This window comes from Magnolia sinica, chromosome 8 (assembly GCF_029962835.1).
Source record: "Magnolia sinica isolate HGM2019 chromosome 8, MsV1, whole genome shotgun sequence".
Classification (NCBI taxonomy): Eukaryota; Viridiplantae; Streptophyta; class Magnoliopsida; order Magnoliales; family Magnoliaceae; genus Magnolia; species Magnolia sinica.
The window spans coordinates 45,071,136-45,094,348 of NC_080580.1; the positions used below are offsets into that span (position 1 = coordinate 45,071,136).

At 40.5% G+C, this 23,213-nt stretch overlaps 1 non-coding gene across 1 annotated transcript; it reads right to left on the bottom strand.

Annotated features, from left to right (window-relative positions):
- Window positions 1-11,787: 11,787 nt before the first annotated feature.
- Window positions 11,788-11,895, bottom strand: LOC131254464 (small nucleolar RNA R71). The gene has a single exon (XR_009175579.1). It is a non-coding gene; the product is annotated as a small nucleolar RNA R71 (small nucleolar RNA).
- Window positions 11,896-23,213: the final 11,318 nt, after the last annotated feature.

The window sequence follows — 23,213 nt, forward strand, 5'->3', positions numbered from 1 at the left end:
TCAGTCTCACCGAGTTATTACTACATTGTAGTCCTACACTTAGGGTTTGTCTCGATCACTAATAAACCCCTCTTAGGAACCAAAAACTAATAAATCCACCAAATTAAGGGGAGATTTCTAACACACCTTTTTTCTAAAAGTCACTTAAGCCTAATCTAAAAACCATTAAACCCCTCTAAGTATGATTAATCAACCCAAATCAAGGATTACTTATAGGCTAATAAGGTGCATGAGAAAAAGTCAAATTTATTTTCCTTAAGCAAGGCTAAGTATTTTGTCGCCATACTTTTTTTAAAAAAAGTGACTTGGGATTAATTAGGGTGTCATTAGCACCCCTAAATCTTGATTTGGTTGGAAAAAACAACTTTGAAACAATGAGGTGCTTCCACCTAAGCACTAATCTAGAACCATCTCTTCTATAGCCCTTCCCTAACCAAAATTTGGGTACAATAGTGCCCAAATTCCAGACATAGCTAACCCATTCCTAGCTAATTATAAGTCTATGAATTAGCCGATTATAGTACTTATAGAAACCCCAAGTAGTATATCCAGAATCTATTAAATCGGCCCATGGGCCTGAAACTAGGCCAAAATCACTAAAGAATATTTGTCTTGTGATGAGTGAGTTATGAATATGAATACTAATGGTATGTATGATAGATCATAGTTATGGCATTGACAATTGTGGACTAATAGAGGTATGTGATGCCATGCCTGGATTGATGATTGTTCTACTTCCCAGCTTACTAATTCATTTACTTAAACATGTTGATGTTGATCACATTCATTCATCATGAAGTGTGGCAGACTATGTATGCGGTATTGATCAACATAATAACATGCATGCATAAGTATGAATCACTTATGTACAGGATACCATGTAACAATTACTTGATAGCCAATGAAGGTATATCAAAATTTGCAGATTGTCTACCACGGCACATGTAGAAGCTTAGCAGAGCTTAGAATTACGGTTAAGACCTAGAGGGGGTGAATAGGACTGATTTAAATTTCTTTGCCAAATTAATACAATTTATTAAACCTAATAAGGCAAAATAACACTAAGGCTACTAAGCCAAAATGGGTCCAATCACATAAACTACAAATGATACATCGATCAAACAACTAGTCTATAAGAGATAGTGAGCTTATGTGTACTTACAAGTTAAGTGCCTATCATACAATCCAATTCAAGCACCCATATCTTTTAACTAAATAATCACATAAGCATGAATAAAATTGTGTTCAAATTACAATAATAAACACAAGCATGTATAGTGGTTCAGTTTCCCCACTCCACACTCGGTACACGGACTCTCCTCGAGTGTATCGGTATTCACTATCTTAAAAGTTTTCAATAGGTTCACTTCTAACCTTTACAACCCTATGTTGAGTGCCAAATATTGTATATTTTTCCTTGTTTATATCTTGGTTTTATGAACATGATAATGCTTAATAGGTATATTTTATACATGTTTGTATTGTGAGGTGAATCTGAGAGCTTAGATTGAAAAGAATGTTAAAAGCATGGATTTAATGATCAAGAATCACCAAGGTAAGGGATGGAACTTAGGAGACCAATAATGAAGACTTCACATGCCAAAAGTCCGAGAACCGACGTGTAGGCGAAGAGGAAAGGAGTTGGTTGGAAGACTAAGTTTCCCTGTGTGGTGACTCTTTTTGGAGTGGGTGAGACTCGCCAGTGCCAGGAACAACTCTATTTCCTTTCTTAAAGAACTCGCAAAAATGTCAATGGTATGAACAAATGAGGAAGACATACAGGGCATTGTGGGTCCCTTTCCCTGTTAGCCCAAATATCCGAGGTAAAGGAGCTAATATCTGATAAAGGAGCTTAAAGAATCTTTGATTTAGGAAAGGGAAGGCCTGAAAGGCCACTTTTCTTTAATCAAATCAATAGTTAAGATCTATATATGATAGATGGTATTTCAGAGAATCTTATCTTAAGATTCTCTGTACTAACATAGACATGTCATCAGAAGGGCAACCAACCTCCCCTGAGGGAGGGCGGGTTGCCAGCTCTGTTCACCTCCGGGATACCCGTATAACAGTTCTCTGCGCGTGTGCGCACGCGCGTAACAGCGCATTTTTTAAGTTACAACTTTTTGTGGAACAAATTTATGTTGAAAAGCTTTATTTTGAGAAGCGAGCGTAGGGCTTCCCGGAGAGAGAAGCCCGAGCAGAGCGCTTAACAAAGTAATGTGCAAGCGAGCCGCAGCGAGCGCTAACCTGGTCGGACTCCGGATAATAATAAATCTCCGGGCCCCGCAGGGTCTGTAACTCAGTCCGCCGAAGGCGCTTCCCCATTCGCGCGCGCGCGCGCGAGCACACGTGTACGCCCGCGCGTAAGCGCGTACGCCCGCGCGCGTAGATAGTACGCGCGCCTGTCCAGAAAAAAAATATTTATGTTTTTTTCTTTCGACAACAAAACATAACCCACGCAAAAAAAAACTGTTACACGAGTAAATTTGTATCCCTCGCAACGACGGCTGAAGGCGGATTATTACATGGTCCGTTCTACGAGAGGTTTAGCTGACCTCACCCTTGTCCAGTAACCATTCTGAGGGGGGTACGAGTAGCACATGAGATAATCAGATCATCAAACTTCGTTTAGGAACTTGTCCGGGGCGGCTACCATGGAGCGGTTAACCTCTTGGAACGAATTCCGATACAAACGCGGGACTTTTTGTACACAAAGGCTATGATGGGCTAGAGCAATTCCGAAAGCTACGGAGAATACCTAGTTCTAGGGGGTTGACCATCTGCCGGACAAGGTCTAGGTGGGACTCCCGACTGCGGTTATACTGCGACGTGGCTCCATACGGGATACAAATTTACTCGTATAACGGTTCTTTTTGCGTGGGTTATGACTTGTTGTGGACAATAAAATTTTTTTGTTTTTTTCTGGACTGGCGCGCGTACTATCTACGCGCGCGGGCATACGCGCTTACGCGCGGGCGTACGTGCGCGCGTACTATCTACGCGCGCGTACACGTGTGCGCGCGCGCGCGCGCGCGTGTAATTGGGAAGCGCCTTCGGCGGACTGAGCTACAGACCCTGCGGGGCCCGGAGGTTATTTAAACCCGGAGACTGATCGTATCGCTTCGCTCCCGCTTCGCTCCCGCTCGCTTGTTGGCGCTCGCTGCGGCTTCTCTCTCAGGGAAGCCCTACGCTTGTAGGAACTTGTCCAGGGGGCTACCGCGAGATAGGTTAACCCCTTGGAACAAATTCCGATACGCACGAGGGACTCTTTGTACGAAATAGCTATGATTGGCTAGCACAATTCCTCAAGCTAAGGAGAATACCTAGTCGTCAGGCACTATTCTTTCTGGGGACGGGGAGACGGGACTCCTGACAGCGGTTATACTGCGACGTGGCTTCTGGAATACATAAAATGTTGAGAAGCAAGCGTAGGGCTTCCCCGAGAGAGAAGCCCGAGCGCAGCGCCTAACAAGCTAATGTGCAAGAGAGCAGCAGCGAGCGCTAACCAGCGGCCTCCAGGTTTTAAATAAAACCTCTCCGGACGGCTGGCTTAACTGTAGCTCAGTCCGCCGAAGGCGCTTCCCAATTACACGTAGCGGGCGGCCCTCGGACTATGCAAAAGAATCGGGGCCGGGAGGTCTCGTCCATAGTGGTTCCCCCCTGCCCCCCCCCCCCCCCAAAGGAACAAATAGGCCTAGATCTATGCCCCTTAATGAATCAAATGGTCCTTCGACCTTTGTTTGATTCCGACGACCGACATAGATCTCATGAGACCCGCCCACTATGACTACGAAAAAAGGCCTGCCCTTTTCCTTCGCTACTAGGAGAGTAAGTAACTTCTATTACCGTCAGACCGTCAAGTCGAATTAATCGTGTCATGTGCAACGTCCATCAATGATGGTTCATTAATGTCCATTGATTTAGACTCCTTCCCCCTTCCCTTATACGAAGCAGATCGAGAGGGGCCCGAAAGCCCCCAAACCTAGAAGAAACCAAGTACAAACGATGAAGAAAGGACTTAAAATATTTCAGAATCCGCAACAGAAAATAGTCTGGTTCGATTCAATCAAAATCGCACAAAACAGTCCAGCAACCAAAGATGAAATTCAGAGCTAATTCGGTTTGACTAAATAATAATTTGGTCTGACTAAAGGAAGAATTTAGTGCGATCAAAAGTGCACAAAAATCTCCAACGAAGAATGATGAATTTCAGAGTTAATTAAGTTCGACCGAGGATTAATTCGGTCCGACTTAAACTTAAGTTCGGTCCGACCAAACCCAAGCTCAATGTGACTGAAATTGGGCAAGTGCTGAAACAGAATCCTGTCATGATTCAAACTTGACTTTGGCCTGACTGAAGGTGACTTTGGTTTGACCAAAGCGTAATACGGCTGTGTAAATTTGAGGCAGTTTTAAGGTCAGTTTGTGGAAATTCCAAGGCGATACGAAAGATAGTGTTTCACAACTATAAATAGGAGTCCCTAGGACATCTTAAACCATCTTCTAAGGTTTAAGGAGTGGAGCCAAAGGGTGAAGAAGACTCCCAAGAGTTTTTCTTCCTCTTCCTTAGTTTATTTTTATGTTTTACTTAAGAGTTTTTGGTTTAATCATGTCTATGGTTAACTAAATCTCTTAACTAGGGTTAAGAAGTGAAGCTTGTATCATGTTGGGATGTTTATCTTACTTTGATTATTGTTTATGTTGAACTTCAATGAATTCTAGTTTGATATTAAAAGAATATTTTTAGTTTTTTATGATTTATTGTGACTCAAATTACAATAGATGTTATGATAACTTTAGATATCTTATTTTTCTATTTTGAGGTTGTGAGATTGGTAAATCCCATAAGGCCCGTATCCTAGACCGTACCATTTCTTAGACTTCAACGATCCTCCCCGATGATTTTTGGCAACCCACGACCTGTAGACAGCATTTTTGCGTGACCCTGAGTCACACCCTATCAACCCGAGTCGACTCGACACGAGACTTATACTCTTGCGATCGTGTCGTCGCCACGGTTCCAACGCCGCGTCTTATGCACAGATGTGATACCCAGGCCAGGAGTTGTGGGCCCAGGCATATTTTGGAAGAATGTCACGCATTTGCAAAACCTAAGAGAATCTATCAAATCAATCACATCAATTAAGTCAAGTACATCCCATCACTCACCCATACCTCTCTCTTTACCAAGTCAAAGCAACCCATGTTAGCCCACTCCTCTCATCCCAAAAGTCAACAAGCACCATACCCTCCATGTCATCTCCCCTTATAACACCACTCCTCTCTCTCTCTCTCATTCCTCACTCCATTCCAAACTACCAAAGTGAGGAAACATCCAAGCTCTCCATGAGAAGAGCCATGTGTGTCCCACTTCCTACCCCAAAAACTCCAACTCCATCCTTCAATATTCATCATCCACCATCAAACGGATAGTCTAGGAGTTAAGGAGTCTAAGGAGTTTAAAAGAAGCGGAATCGGTGGGTGTTCATGGTGCTAGATCTTGATTTATTTAGGGCCCACATGATTTTTGGGGCCCATCTTGATGTATGCATGTACATGGAGGAGCTCATAGTGGCGAAGCTCCTCCAATCTCCGTCGTTTCTCTCTCTCTCTCTCTCTCTCTCTCTCTCTCTCTTCTTATGATGGAATGTGACCCACCTAATCTAGATCGTCCATGTTTTGGGTCCCACCTCACTGCTTGTCCATTTGGACAGGCCTGGATGAATTAAAAATACAAATATTAGTTTGATCTAAGCCCTGGTGGGCCACATCCATGGTGGGACCCACTAGATAGTAGTGTCTTATCCGGGTCGTTCGTCCGCTGGACGTCAGCATCTCTGGACGAAGGGAGAACATAAATACCAGCTTCCTCCAATCTAGCGGGCCACTGATGCGGACCCACCTGATGTATGTTTTGCATCCTGACTATCCAGATGTTGGGGTCTGGATGAAGGCAAGTGCAGCAGTCTGGTTGATCCAGACTATTGGTGGGCCACACGTGTGGACCCACCAGATGTATACATTCCATCTCTGCCATCCACACCGTCCGATTTGCTGGATGGTGGGGATCCCACCATGGCATGTGTTTTATCTAACCGTTCACCTGCTGTGGGATGCCACCGTGATGTATCTGTATTTCCACACCGTCCGTCCATTTTGGGACGGTGGACCCCACCAATAATGTATATGTTTCATCCCTACCACATGAGGCTTATCTGGATGAAAGCTGATTGGCTGGAATACCTCACACTAGCTATGTAGCTGCTGTTGCAACGTCAGCAGGTCCTGTGGGGCCCAACAGTAGCGGCTACTTTGATGTCAGCAAGTTCCGTTGGCCCATCATGAGGTATATGTTATATCTCAACCGTCCATCTGGACGGTGGGGACCACTCCCCCTACTAGTTGTTAGGTAGGCGTCAGCAAGCTTCGTGGGGTTAATCATGAGGTATGTGGTATATCCAGACCGTTCATCTGGGGACCACCAGCAGCTGTAGTTGCTTTGACGTTAGCAAGTTCTATGGGTCCGACCATGATGTGTGGGTCTTATCCACACCATCCAGATGGCTGGATGGTGGGACCCACCGTTAATGAATATGTACTATGTCTACACCGTTTATTAGGTGGACCACACTACAAAAATCAGTGGAGGATTGAACGTCTAACATTGAAACCGTTTGGGGGTTACATAAGTTCTTAATCAATATGAAATTTGCTTTTCCTCTTAATTCAGGTCTTTGTGACCTTATGAACAGATTGGATGGAAAATAAACGTTATGGTGGGCCCTGTGAATTGTTCATGGTAAAAAAAAATTATTATCTCCACTGCTATTTGTGGTATGGTCCAGATGATCTTTCAATATGATTCGTTTTTGGGGTAATGCTCTATAATGATCTCTAAAAATAGATGAATGGTGTAGATAACCCATCTAGGACAATGGGTGCCACTTGATGTATGTGAGGCCCATTGTTACGGCCCATGAGATGTAGCCTAATGTGATGTATATAAGAGGCCCATGGGTGTGGCCCATTGTGATGTATTCGAGGACCATGGGACATGGCCCATTGATATATTTGAGGCCCTTGTGATGTTGCCCAATCTGATGTATATGAGGCCCGATGTGTAGTATATAAGGCCCTTATAATGAGGCCTGATGTGATGTATGAGGCCATATGATGAGGCCCGATGTCAAGTATATGTGGCCCACGTGATAAGGCCCATTATCATGTATATGTGGCCCATGAGTGAGGCTCAACGTGATGCATATGTGGCCCATGAGTGAGGCCCCTCGTGATGTAAATTAGGCCATTTATTGAGGCCATGGGCCCACTATATATTAGGCTCTATGTGGGCCACTCCTTAGGAGCAATGTTAGTTAAATGTCCACATTTATGGGAAATGATGGTTACATGTCCACATTGTGACCTTCCCTTAGGCCTTGTTAGGCCCATTCTTATCATTCTCTAAGTGGGTTGACCCTAATCAATGGGCCCTATTGATAGTTATATGATCCATCTATCCTCATTGGGCTAACCCAAGCTATTGGGCCCCCCATTGGTTGTTAGTAAGGTTATTTTTATCTTGGAGTCCATCTAAGACTTATTCCCCCCCCCCCCCCCAAGGGCATTTAGCGGGCCATATGATAGTATGGTGAGGGAAGCCCGTTCCGGATTCATAGGATTATAGGTAGGCCACCTAGGCCCAACCTTGTTATGAGGAGAGTTCATCATTACCGTAGACAGAGGGATCTGTGCTATTAGATTTTCTATATCCACAGTCAAGGATTGTCCCTCATGTCATGGATCTACTATCCATCTATGGACCCCGCCTTGTGTATAGGCCGATTATCAATGCCGACTATAAGCACGTACTAGTATAACATCTTGATATAAGCCATTGAGATGGTATGAGGCCTATTATGATTGTATTAGGCTCATTCTCATTTCCCTTAGTGGGCTAACCCAAATTGATGGGCTCCTATTATTATTAGTATGATCCATCTCATCGTATTAGGCTATCCCCAATCCATTGGGCCCCCATCGATGATTATATTACCCATCTTTTCCTTGATTAGGCAATCCCAATCTGTTAGGCCCCCATTTGATATTGATGCTTTCTACCATACCCTGTATGACCACCCAAGCCTTGGAGCCCATCTTGTCTTCGTACCGAGCCTTCCATAGGGAATGTGGTCCACCTTGTACTTATTGGGCCCTTAGGAAGCCCAGATTGCTACGTGATAGAATGGGCAAGGAAGCCAACTCCTTGTTCTTAGGCTCATTCTTAATAGGAGTACGCTATATAGGCCCATCCTTGATATGAGGAGAGAACATCGTCACTGTAGATGGAAAGATCGGTGGTATCAAGTTTAGTATATCCACTGTTGAAGATCGATCCTCATGTTATGTATTAGATCTGTTGTCCTTCTATGAACCCCGCCATATATATAAGCCGATTATTGATTATGATTATGATTGGTATACATACTGAGTATGTGTTAACATAACATTGTGATTGTATGAGGCCCATTATGACTATGTGAGGCCCATCGTGATTGTATGAGGCCCATTATGACTATGTGAGGCCCATTGCGATTGTATGAGGCCCATTGTATGATTTTATGAGGCCCATTGCGATTATATAAGGCCCATTGCAATTATATGAGGCTCATTTGATTATATGAGGCCCATTGTGATTATGTGAAGCCCCTTTTATGTGCGAGGTCCAATTGTGATGTGTGAGACCGCCATGTGTATGTGATTGTGTGCACGCCACTCGTTCATTATTACGAGCCATGGGCCGCCTTATATTGGCCCACCATGATGTATGTGATTATAATCATGCTTAGTATACTTCATAATACATGCCTATACGCATCATTCACATGCTTGTTGCGAGGAGTGATTGAACACAGCATGTGTTATTGGACTGATTGATTATGGAACTCCCCGAGAGACGGAGTTGTCCCACATGAGCGCACGGTACGCGCAGGATTGATGCATGACTGGATGGTATGGCTCACATGTCTTGCATTTTGTAACATGATCATTTAGCGCTCTAACGACATTAAGGCCACATCCTCCACAAGCATATTGTGGATGGCCAGATGAGGCACCGAAAATGTTTGGTTTGAGCATATGGGCACTTTAGATGTCTGTGGGTGAAAGTCCCTAAACTCCCATGGCCAGGGGTTGCTCCAACGTCTAGACTGAGTGGAAGACATAAGCGCCAAGTGCCGAATACCAAGAAGTCGTGCTTCACACTTGTCGTGATCGGTTGGGAAGGGGTGTGACCTTATCCACCTGAGTGAGGGGGCTATAAGCTAGGCTAAGTTTGATTAGCTCACAAATGGGTCCACTATCAATGAGTCGGGCCGATATTGGCAGGTAGGTAGTGAGGTCTTTTTCACTCATTAGGCTGCATGGCCGGCAAAGGCGGTAGCTAGCTTGGAGTGTACTAGACCCCAGTGATGATCCTAGAGATATGCGATATTGATATGTGGACTTACTGAGCAGCAATTGCATACTCAGCATTTGATTGATTCATTCATTCACTATCCACTCAGGCTGGTAGTGCACAACTAATTATTATGTACCTTCGCAATGGCTAGGATTTCAGTTGGGGTGTGCGACTAACCTGAGATCAAGAGTTTACCACATTAAATCTGACTATCCAAATTTAGGTATGGGACTGGTTTAGATAGAAGTCCCTTGTGATGAACCCCATAGCCTGCGATACTACATACTATTATCCCGACTTTACACTCCAGCTTGGTCATTTCATTCGCACTGCATATTGCATTACATCCACGACATATTGCATTTTGAGTTGCTATGTTTCTACATTTATATGGCCTAAATAAGGTTAACGGTATTCATGGACCTATCAGGATTTGCATATTGCAATGCATCCTCAGTATATGATATTTGGCTTACTATGACTTTGCATTGCATAGCTGATGTACATTGTTTTCTCAGTATATGATATTTAGCTTAAAATTACTCCACATTGCATAACTGATCTACATTGTTTCCTCAGTATATGATATTAGTTTATTATGTTTTATATCGAATAGCTTGGATAATGCTGATGGTAATTGTGGACTTACCAGCATGTTTCTACATTGATCTGATATTGCACACTTGACACTTACCTTGCACACACACTTACACTATCCTCTAAGCTTTCTATAAACTTATGCACAATAGATGCGTGCTGGTGGTGTTAGGTCACAGAAGCATCGAGCTTGGATAGTGCAGCTATCTTCTGGAGCTTTAATTTTTTGCATATGTATTTTCCCTTTTAGCACTGTATTCAAATGTTTATATTAGTGGATATGTGATGATGATGTTGCCTTTGTGATTTGGGTAAACTTGTGGTTATGCTTCTTACGAGATAAATGTACGTTAGAAAATCCTCCTTGTAGAATCCCAAGATTGGAATCTGACGTATGGGCGCTGGAAGCCGAGAATGTGGTACTACGGAGGTTGTCAGCGCTGGATTCGGCGATCAGGAATTTTGTGAGCTCGATTTCTGAGTTTAGGGCGTGACAAATCCTGTTGTTCACCATCGTCTCCTGGGCATGGTAAGGTGATGGAATCCCTTCCAATCATCACAATTCTCCTCCATTGAGAATTAGGTCAATGAAAGTTTAGATTTAATTTAAATTACTTTATCTTCCAATTAAATGGGATAGGACTCCAATTCCAATTATTGAATCAAGTAAGGTAGCATCTTGATAACTATAAGTGGATCTTTGGCACCCTAGTTCCCACCGTTAAATTCATATATTTTAATCAACATTATTCACCATTACTGTCAATTATTCAGATTTCAATTTAGATCTTTTTCTACTTCTAGTTATTTTCAGAATACGTACAAGTTTAGTCCCTTTGGATTTGACTTCAGTCTTATCGAGTTATTACTACATCGCAACCCTACACTTGGGGTTATGAACATGTTTTTGGCGGCATTGTCGGTGAGTACGGCTGCATTTTTCGGAGATTAATTGGTATTAAAATTAAGTTAAGATTAGGGTTTATTTTTCTGTTATGCTTTTAGGTAAAATTTTCTCTGAAATTATTTTTAAAGAACTAACATTATTTTTTTGTTTCATAGGATCTTAACATAGCAACTCCAATCTAGTAACCTCTTTCCAATTCTCTCTTTCTTTTCTAGATTTCTTATTTGCTTTAGTTTTCTTTCTTCTTAGGTTTAGTTACTTGAGAGCTGAGAGTGTTTCATGCCCAAGTGGGTCCGTGATAACACTTTACATCTTTTAAGTGAAGGAGGATTAGTCGAAGGGTTGTCTATCCATCACAGGATTAGACACCACCTGAGATCCTCTGAGTTAGTAGAAGTGATGGTTGCAAATCAAACTCAACCTCTAGTTGAGGAAGTTCAAGATGAAAACGAGGTGCATATGCACCCTTGCCTCATACTCTACGAGATTATTTACAACTGGCGGTGATGAGTACACCTTCCTGCATGATTTTTCCATTGAATGCACGAACTGTTGATGTTAAACCGGGGGTGCTTCAACTCCGTCCAAAGTTTCATATACTAGAATCCGAAAGTCCATACTTGCATATGAAAGAGTTTGAAGAGATAATATCTACATTACACTTCCCAAACATATCTGAGGACACGGTAAGACTGAAATTGTTTTCTTTCTCTTTAAAAGAAAAGGCTAAGTCGTGGTTACATTCCTTAAGACCACAGTCCATTGACACATGGGCTGAGATGACAAGGGAGTTCCTTAAAAAGTTCTTCCCATATCATAAAACGAATACCTTAAGGAAAGTAATCATGATATTTTCCCAAAAAGAGGATGAAAGCTTCTTCTAATGTTGGGAATGATTTAAGGATCTCATAAATTCATGTCCACAACATGGCTATGAAACATGGTGTATAATAAGCTTTTTCTAAGGGATTGACCTCATTCATGCGCCAATTTGTGGAGATGATGTGTAATGGGGAATTCATGAACAGGGAAGATGATGATGCATGGGATTATTTTGATAAACTTCTTGAAAACACGTAATCATGGGATACCTCGTTAAGAACTACCACTTCTAAACCTACTCAATCAAAGGAAAAATTGAAGAATTTATGTTTTAAAAGAGGAAGATGATATAAATGCAAGATTTTCCAAACTCACAATGAAAAGTCGAGGCCATTGAACTTAAGAAGGTAGAACCCAAAAAGTTTAAGTTATTTGTTATATTTATGCTTGTAACATGCATACAACTGAGAATTGTCCAACAATTCCTACTTTTTAAGAAATATTGAATGAGTAAACAAATGTTATAAACAACTACCAAAGACCTTTCAGTGGACCCACCTCAAAGACATATAGCTCAAGTTGGAGGAACCATCCAAATTTCAATTGGAGGAATAGATAAAGTGCTACTCCTCAAGGGATCCTTAACCAATTTCTGAATCAAAGGAAACCACAAGAGGATCCGGTCTTAAAACATATTCAAAATCAAGAGATTTTTAATCAGGGTATTCTACAAGCCTTTCAAGACCTTACAAAGGCCATACAAGGGCATGAGATAAAAAATTCAATTGGGGAGAAAGGGATCCATTCGGACCAGACTCTCCCCAATCCAAAACCGTAATATGAAATAAGTGACCCAAGCTCTTCAAATTAGATGGATCAGGCTAAGTCTATCACCACTCTTAAGAGTGGAAAGATTATTGACAAAACTATTCCGGCGAGGGATGAAAAGCCTAAGGACCCGAAAGAAGCTGAGAATGATAAAACTAGTAATGTTCCACATGGGTTAGAACCAGAATCTCAAAGTAAGCCAATTGCATATTCCCTCGACGGTTGATTGCACTAAAACCTCTAGCTAACTCATAGGATATTCTAGAGGTGTTAAAACAAGTGAAGGTCAACATTCCTTTACTGGATGTTGGTAGATAAATCCTTTCATATGCCAAATTCCTGAAAGATCTATGCATTACCAAAAGACAAAAAAAACATTCAAAGGAAAAATTTTCTGACAGAAAAGGTGAGTGTCATCCTTAAGCAAGATGTGCCATAAAAATCTAAAGATCTTGGTAGCCTAACTATCACCTGTATAATTGGAAATCACCAGATTGAGCATGCACTTCTTGACTTGGGGACGAGTATAAATTTGATCCCTTACTCAGTTCATGAACAATTGGGTCTAGGTGAATTAAAACCCACTCAGACCACATTACAACTTGTCGATCGCTCAGTTCGTGTACCGAGAGGGATGATTGAGGATATGTTGGTCCAGGTTGATAAATTCTACTATCCAGTAGACTTTATTGTCTTAGATACTCAACCCATCATAGATATGAGCACTCAAATTCCCTTCATTATTAGTCGTTCATTCTTTGCCACATTAAATGCAATCATTAATTGTATGAGTGAAATTATGAATTTATCTTTCAAAAATATGACATTGGAGCTCAATATATTTTTCAACATGAGAAAATAGATAGAGTATGTTGATGTTATCCACGACATTAACTTGATAGATTATTGCGTGGAAGATAAAGCACTTTTGACTCTATACTCTGACCCTCTAGAGACGTGCTTGGCCCACTCCCCGGATTTAGATGATGACATGATTAGGGAGATGGATGTCATGCTTGATGCTGCGCCAGTACTTGAAGTTAACCGGTGGAGGCCACAATTTGAGAAATTGCCTCAAACCGATGTAGTGCCTCTACCGTCTAACCTCAAAGCACCGAAGCTTGACCTAAAACCTTTGCCTGCTGATCTTAAATATGTCTACTTAGGTCAAGATGAGACATACCAGGTAGTGATTTCTTCCTAACTTGAGAAAGATGGGAGAGTATGCTTATTTCCACTCTCATTGAGCATAAAGGAGCCCTTGGATGGTTGGTTGTGGCCCTCAAGGGAATTAACCCTTTGATTTGTACTCACTACATTCATCTTGAGGATAATGCGAAGACCTCCTAGCAATCACAACGTCGATTAAATCCAAACATGAAGAAAGTGGTTAAGGCTGAGGTACTTCAGTTGTTGGATGTCGGTATCATATACCCTATATCCGACAGTCAATGGGTGAGTCCAACTCAGGTGGTTCCTAAGAAGTCTGGAATCACCATCGTAGCCAATGCCGAAAATGAACTCGTGCCAACTAGAGCACTACTGGTTGGAGAATGTGCATTGACTACAGGAAATTGAATACCATCACAAGAAAGGACCACTTTCCTTTGCCCTTTATTGATCAAATTTTGGAAAGGCTAGCTGAGTATTCTTATTACTACTTGCTTGACAGATATTCGGACTACAATCAGATTGAGATAGCCCTTGAAGACTAGGAGAAGACAACATTCACATGTCCTTTTATCACCTTTGGTTACCAAAGGATGCCATTCTGATTGTGTAATGACCCTGCTACTTCTCAATGATGCATGTTGATTATATTTTCTGACATGATGGGACAATATTTAGAGGTCTTCATGGATGACATCTCTGTTTTTGGTCCATCCTTCAATGAGTGTTTGGAAAATCTTAAAAATGTTCTGAAGCGATGTAAAGAAAAGAAATTGGTTTTGAATTTGGAGAAATTCCATTACATGTTTCCTAAGGGAATTGTTCTTGACATATAATTTTATCCAAGAGAATTGAGGTGGACAAGGCCAAAATCGATCTTATCTCTAACCTACCACCTCCCAAGAGCATATGCAATGTGAGATCCTTCTTAGGACATGCCAGATTTTACAAATAATTCATAAAGGACTTTAGTCACCTCTCTCATTCTTTATGTAATCTACTCCAAATGGACTAAGCAATGCCAAGAAGCTTTCACTAAGCTCAAGGGCATGTTGACTACCGCACCTATCATGCAGCCACCCGATTAGAGCATCCCTTTTGAGATTATGTGCGATGCATCTGACTATGCTATTGGGGTGGTATTAGGCTAAAGAAAAGAAAAGAAGTCCTACATTTTTTACTATGCAAGTAGAACTCTAAATTCTGCTAAAGTGAATTACTTTACTACGGAGAAGGAACTCTTAGCCGTAGTATTCGCTTTGGACAAATTTAGGTCCTAATTGATCGGATCCAAGATCATTATTTACAATGATCATGTAGTGCTGAAGTACCTTCTTTCTAAGAATGATGTTAAGCCCCGTTTGATAAGATGGATCCTCATACTCTAAGAGTTTGACATAGAAATATGAGACAAAAAGGGAGTAGAGAACATAGTGGCCGACCATCTCTCTAGGCTTGATCTCCCAAATTCCCTTAAATGACATGTTCCCTGATGAACAATTGTTTAAACTCTCCCATTTACCTTGGTTTACCGACATTGCGAATTATCTTACAACAGGTTTTACACTAACATAATGGACTGCGTAAGATAAGAAAAAATTCTTTGCTGAGGTACATAAGTTTCTTTGGGATGATCCTTATTTATTTAAATATTGCCTAGACCAAATTCTAAGGAGATGTGTGTTAGAAAATGAATATCAAAGTGTTATCTCCCTTTGTCACTCTCAGGCCTACAGTGGTCATTTTTCTGTTCAAAAGACCATGGACAAAATTCTGCACTATGACTTTTACTGGCCCACTATATTCAGAGATACTCATGAGTTTTACAAAGCTTATGAGCATTGTCAGAAACTGGGAGGATTGTACTATCAAAATATGATGCCACTAAACTTAATTCTTTTCATTTAAGCATTTGATTGTTGGGGCATCGATTTCATGGGACCATTCCCTTAATCCTTTGGAAACATCTACATACGGTTGGAAGTAGACTATGTCACTGAGTGGGTCGAAGCGATCCCGTGTTGGAATAATGATCGTAGAACGGTCATTCGATTCTTAAAAGAAAACATCCTTTCCCAGTTTGGAATGCCTCGGGCCATCATTAGTGATGGAGGGTTGCACTTTTTTAATAGGCCATTCGAGAACTTAATGAAGAAATACAGAATCCCTCATAAAGTGAGCACTCAATACCACCTGCAAACAAGAGGGCAAGTTGAGTTTCCAATAGAGAAATAAACAAATTCTAGAAAAAACAGTTAACCCTGACCATAAGGGTTGGTTAATCCGCTTGACCGATGCTCTATGGACTTACCGTACAACTTTTAAGACCCCCATTAGAATGTCTCACTTTAGACTTGTCTATGGGAAAGATTGCCACTTTCCTGTGGAGTTAGAACATAAAGCCTACTAGGCTATCAAAAATTTAAATTTAAACTTAGACAACGCTGGCTCGCTACGCAAACTTCAATTGAATGAACTCGAGGAAATCCAGAATGACGCTTATGAGAACTCGAGAATTTACAAGGACAGGATGAAGGTATTTCATGACAGGAACATCCTTCAAAAATTATTCATAATCGGTCAAAAAGTCCTTTTATACAATTCTCGGTTATATCTTTTTTTGAGAAAACTTCGATCTGGTTGGACCGGCCCTTTCACAGTCATGAATTCTCATGGGGTAGTCGAGATAAAGAATCCAATGAATGAAAATATTTTTAAATTGAACGGTCTTTGTCTAATGCTATTTGTTAAGAAGTTTCATTCAGACGATATGTCCATACCTCTGATTAAAGCTATGTATCAGGATTGACCTCCTAGTATGACCTGCAGTTTGTTTCGTCTTCATGCTAACCCATCTTCACATTGAGAACTTTGGAAAAGTTTCAATTCATTTTCTTCAGGTATTCTCCTCCTATCACTTTCCTTTTTTTCATCTCATGTTCATTACATGCTCATATATTTTACATTGAGGACAATGTAGATTTTATGTTGGGGTGTACATTAAGTAAACTAATCAGTGCTTTCTTAGTCTTTGAGCAAAAAAATTCTGAAAATGATTGTTTGTGTAATTAAGAACGCCTTGAGCATCATAAGATAGAGATTGACTTTTTAATTGTTGGAGTTTGATCAACTGAGTAAACTATCACTTAAGTTCTTGCATTGATTTATTAAGAGGAAGTTTGAATATCATGTTGATCTAAATCAGAAGTCACATTCAATTTTCTTTTTGTGAATTATGTTAGAATTTTTTTATTGTTAGTATGTGAATCATTAATAAATGTTGATAATTAAGTTTGGATAATTTTATCCACATTAAAAAGTTTGGGAAAACTTCAATCTCGTTGGACCAGCCCTTTCATAGTCATGAATTCTCATGGGGCCATCGAGATAAAGAATCCAACGAATAGAAATGTTTTTATAGTGAATGGTCTTCGTCTAATGCTATTTGTTAAGAAGTTTGATTCGGAGGATATGTCCAGACCTCTGATTGAACTTGTGTATCAGGATTGACCTCCTAGTATGACCTTCAGTTTGTTTCATCTTCATGCTAATCCATCTTCACATTAAGAACTTTGGAAAAGTTTCAATTCTTCTTCTTCGGGTATTCTCCTCCTATCACTTCCCTTTCTTTTGTCTCATGTGCCTTACATGCTCATATCTTTCACATTGAGGACAATGTAGATTTTAGTTTGGGGGTGTAGATTAGGTAAACTAATCAGTGCTTTCTTAGTCTTTGAGCAAAAAAATTCTGAAAATGATAGTTTGTGCAATTAAGAATGCCTTTAGTATTATGATAAGATAGAGATTGACTTTTGAATTAATGGAGTTTGATCAACTGAGTAAACTATCACTTAAGTTCTTGCAATTGATTTATTAAGAGGAAGTTTGAATATCATGTTGATATAAATCACAAGTCACATTCAATTTGCTTTCTATGAATTATGTTAGAATTTTTTATTATTAGTATGTGAATCATTAATAAATGTTGAGAATTAAGTTTGGAGAATTTTATCCACATTAAAAAGATTAAAAGAACCAGTTTAAAAAATAGTGAGATCGATAAAAGGGTCATGTATGATGAAAATATGTAATGTTTGAAGAGAATGAATAAAAACAGACCGTCGATATAAAATAGAAAACTAAAAAAAGAAGGAAAAGGGGATAAGTTAGGAATTAACACTTGATTATTCAATTAGTCCTTCGGTGATGAGCATGACTAACATTATGAAATGATAGTATTTTTTTTTTTGGAAAGTTGAAAATCACTGACCACGCAGAAAAAACTTGATATATGAACTTATGCACTTAAGTGATTAGTGAAGAACCTATTTGATTGATTGCTCACTTGATTTAGCCCTAGGTTTTCAAATTTTCACTCTTGCCTTGGTGGATTATACTCATTCATACTTGTTCACACAAAATATTGTTTTCCAGAAGAGGTTGGAACATTGAGAATTAAAGATTATGTCGTGCATGTTTTACTTGGGACTAGGAAAATGCTGGTTGGGGGGTGTGTTGAGTATCAAATATTACATATTTTCCCAAGTTTATATCTTAGTTTTATGAACATGATAATGTTTAATGGGTATATTTTATACATGTTTGTGTTGTGAAGTGAATCTGAGAGCTTGGATTAAAAAAGATTTTAAAAGCATGGATTCGATGCTCAAGAATCACTAAGGCAAGGGATGGATCTTAGGAGACCAAGAATGAAGAATTCACATTCCAAAGATCCAAAGAAACCAAGTACAAAGGATGAAGAAAGGACTCGAAAGATTTTAGAATCCACAATAGAAAACAGACAAGTTCGGTCCGACCAAACCCAAATTCGGTCTGACCGAAATCGCACAAAACAGTCTAGCAACCAATGATGAAGTTTAGAGCTAATTTGGATCGACCGAAGGATAATTTGGTCCGACTGAAGGAAGGATTCGATGCGACCAAAAGTGCACAAAACGTTCTAGCGAAGAACGATGAATTTCAGAGTTAATTCCTTTCGACCAAGCATTAATTCGGTCTGACCGAAACTTAAGTTCGGTTCAATTGAACCCAAGCTCGGTGTGATCGAAATTGAGAAATTGTTGAAATAGAATCCTTTCATGATTCAAACTCGACTTCGGTTTGGCCAAAGTGTAATACGACTACGTAAATTTGAGGCAGTTTCAAGATCGGTTTGCGAAAATTCCAAGGCGGTGCGAAAGATAGTGTTTCACAACTATAAATAGGAGTCCCTACGATATCTTAAACCATCTTCTAAGGTTTATAGAGTGGAGACAAAGGTTGGAGAAGCCTTCTAAGATTTTTTCTTCCTCTTCCTTAGTTTATTTTCATGTTTTATTTAAGAGTTTTTGGTTTAATCATGTTTATGGTTAATTAGACCTCTTACGTAGGACTAAGAGGTGAAGCTTGTAGCGTGTTGGGATATTTATCTTGCTTTGATTCTTATTTATGTTGAACTTCATTGAATTCTAGTTTGATATTAAAGGAATATTTTTAGTTTTCTACGATTTATTATAACTCAAATTAGAATAGATGCTATGATAGCTTTGGATATCTTCTTTTCCTATTTTGAGGTTGTAAGATTGGTAAATCCTGTTGTTCACCATCATCTCCTGGGCATGGTAGGGTGATGGAATCCCTTCCAACCATCACAATTCTCCTCCATTGAGACTTAGGTCAATGAAAAGTTCAGCTTTAATTTGAATTGCTTTATCTTCTAATTGGATAAGATAGGACTCCAATTCCAATTGTGTTTTATGAATCAAGTAGCATCTTAATAGCTACAAGTGGATCCTTAGAACCCTAATTCCCACCTTTAAATTCATAAGTTTTATTCAATATTATTCATACTCACTTTTAATTATTTTAGAATTCAGATTTAGATCTTCTTCTTGTTTTAGTTCTAGTTATTTTCAAAATACGTATAAGTTTAGTCCCTGTGGATTTGACCTTAGTCTTACCAAGTTATTACTACATCACGACCATATACTTGGGGTTATGAACACCCTACAAGGACCTAGATAGATCTCCACACCCGTGTTGGTGGAACACATTTCCACCCATGTCGGTGGCTCCCGTAAGAAGCTTTAGTTGATTTTCTATCATATAACCAACGACCACTAGTGGTCTTAATCCAAAGCCCAAAGTTTTCTCCCCCCGGAGGCTCCCATAAAGACTAACACGTATGCACCCAAGTCCAGTGATTATGGTCCTAATCTAAGGCCCTATATACACTCCCACTGGAGGCTTCCCAAGGAGACTAACATTATACACCTGTAACGACCTTGGAATTTCTGTGCTAATCTTTCCTTAAGTAGTTGTTTTGGGGTAATTAGTGCTTTACTCGATTGCTTGTGAAATCCGCATCAATCACTTTAAATTGTATCTGCATGGCTCTAAACGTGTAGATTAGTGAGCGCTACGTTACTCTGAAATCTGGGATCCATCGCTAAATCCAGTTGTTCTGGGGAATTTTTGGAAGATCTGGATCGGACCTGGACCGCGCGTCGAAAGTCCGATGGCGATGATCTTAGGCTGTTGCGGTCACCGAGTTGGGCTTGATCTTCACCTCGAAAATCAAGTCGATCTGATGTTCTGGGTCGATTTGCTTGAGCTCGGAGTGAAGAGTGTGAGAACGGTTGGAATTTATTAAGCTTTTATTGAAATCTGAGTCGTGTCGCTTGCGCGACGATTTTAAGCATTTTGACCGTTGGATTCTGACCCAATTTCACCCTCTGATCAGGATAGTTGGCCCAGGCATATCCTAGTGCTTGTGGACCTGATCGAGTTTCCGTGACCGTTGAATTGAGTGTGGTCCGCCACGGCTGATCTGAAGAGCCGGTCGGTACGAAAACTCAGCCTGACCTAGATCCATGGTCAATGAGCTTAAGTCCGACCTTTCGTGGTTATAGGCCCACCAGAAGTGCTTCGTTGGATCGAGAAAGGCGTGCTTTGGTTATAACCTAAGTATACCTTGACCCTGGGGTTATTTCCATCATTTTAAGGCCTATATATAGTCCTTAAACCCTAGCTCTCATTTCCATACGAATTTTCTCTAACCCTAGCTTGGAAAGAGAGTGGAAAAGAGAGAGTTAGTGAGAGAGATTTGTTGGTGATTCATCTTGATTCTTCCTTGTTCTTCTTCACCTTTGAACCTTTACTTTGAATCGTTCTTCTGACGGTTCTGAGTTCCTTTGGGGTAAGTTAACCTAACCCTAACCGGTGTTAGAGCTTAGACTAGACTTGGTGTTGTTGTATCTCATTTCTATCCTTATTTTAGGGTATTCTAGCGCCGTTGACAAAGACAACTCGTCTAAATCAGCTCGGCGGTTCTTTCTTCGCTTAAGGTGCGAACTTTAAGTGTATAGGTTATGGTTTTCAAGGCTTTCAATCCCAGTTAGTGATTTATTCTTGTTATGGATGACATTTCACATGCCAAATGTTGTGTTTACATTGTTTTCCTGACATGCATGTGCTATATTGAGATTTGTGTATTCTAAGTGTATTTATAAAGTACCGTATACGTATAAAATACGCACTTACGTTTGCCATGATTATTTGTCATGTATGTATGCTAGATGCATGTATGACAACTCCTTGGTAAAAGGAATTGTCTAAGTGCATGTATTCCAACATACGCTATGTATGTTGTTCCTTGTTTGCTAAGTGTTTGTAGAAATGCATGAATGATCTAAGTGTAACTGATTACACTAATTGTGGGCGTTGAGAAGTGATTCTCAATACTCCTATTGATGCGCATGTTTTCCTTTATGCAGCTACCTTTCAAGTTATTTAAATTCAAGCATCTCCTATGCTTACACTTATGTTAAGTTGATATTCTTCAGATGTGTATGTACCATGATTTGAGTTGTTGATCCATTACTGTTTTACATTCCATATGAGCATCTGTTGTAGTGTAAGGTGTTTGGGACTATGCCTTAGTCCAGGAAATCAGTAATTGACCCTATATTCATGGTTGAGATTGCTTTCGCCACGTAGGACGTATTAGACGAACCCGAGTCGTATTAGAGTTGTCGGCAGTGGTTTGGCCACGCGGAGTGTTTGTGCACTCTATGTCGTTCAATTCAACGTGCGCTCGTGCTAGTCGAGTTCGTCAAATAACCCGATTGTCCGATGTATGTTAACCATGTATGGACGCTACTGCTTGAATCTAGGGTACCGAACTTACCAGTGAAATCCTAATAACCATGGTACCTGATCCGCTAAGACTCATGAGCCGGACATGGTGGTATGGGACACCGTGGTCAAGCTGTCGGCCTACGCTGGGGTGACGAGCCTCCCCGTAATGACCAATGAGCAACTAAACTCGTGAGCCGATTATGGTGGTATAGGACACTATATTCGTGCTGTCGGCCTACATTGATTGGTGACGAGCCCTTTGTAGTGACCTCGAGCATACCTGGATACCGCAAGGAGGTGACGAGCCGATCTGTGGTAGTAAGGGCACGAAAGGCGTGCATTGATTGGTGACGAGCCCTTTGCTATGACCTCAAATATAAAATCGTATGAGATGTCTAGGATTGACAACCCTAGTATGGATCATTGTTTGGATAGTGACATGAGGAAGGTATCTTAGCTTCCCAATCCTGTTGTGTGAAATGGACTAATAACAACTTGGTAATCATATCCATGCACCGCATTTGCATGTGCTTTGTAGATGTGGCGCACTTTGAGGCGATGTCATGCGTAACGTAAGATGAAGACGCTGAGGGTGTACGCGTGAGGGCACGCATCATATTGCATTCATACTTGCATTAACAAGAGTACTTAGGATTTAATTACTTATCCTGCTTTATCATTACTGTTTGATTGAACTGATAACATGTTAACCAGTGCCTTATTGTTCCACTGAGTTGATCACTCACTCCCACGTTTCGGGGCCGTGTTACACACCCACCAGACTCTGTCTTAGGCCCTGATGTTGCAGATGTGGATGCGGCGTCGAGGCGACGGGAGGCTGGATGACGCAGTGCCTTCTCCTATATGCAGTTTTCAGACGGGTTCTAGCGAGCCTCGGTCTGATGCGCGGGATTCCTGGGATATTTTTGGGGACTGAAATGATGTAATTTGATACTTATAATTTTGTTGAATAACACTTTTACACGATCTGGTTGTATATGTAATTCAGGGATTTACACTTGTACACTTTTTACTATAAGTCTTCCGCTTGCTTTATTCACTTGTCCCTGAATCATATCTGTGTTTTGGCTTAATCTATTCCATGTTTTATGCACTAATACAGTCAACATACATTCATCATTAAATATGTTGCATAAGTGATGTTTTGGAACTCGGGAGCTGAGTTATACTCGACCCCCGAATTTCAGGGCGTTACAACACCCGTGTCTAGTGAATTTGGCTTACGTAAGAGCGTAGGTTTTACACAAGAACTTATTAGAGTTTGGATCACAA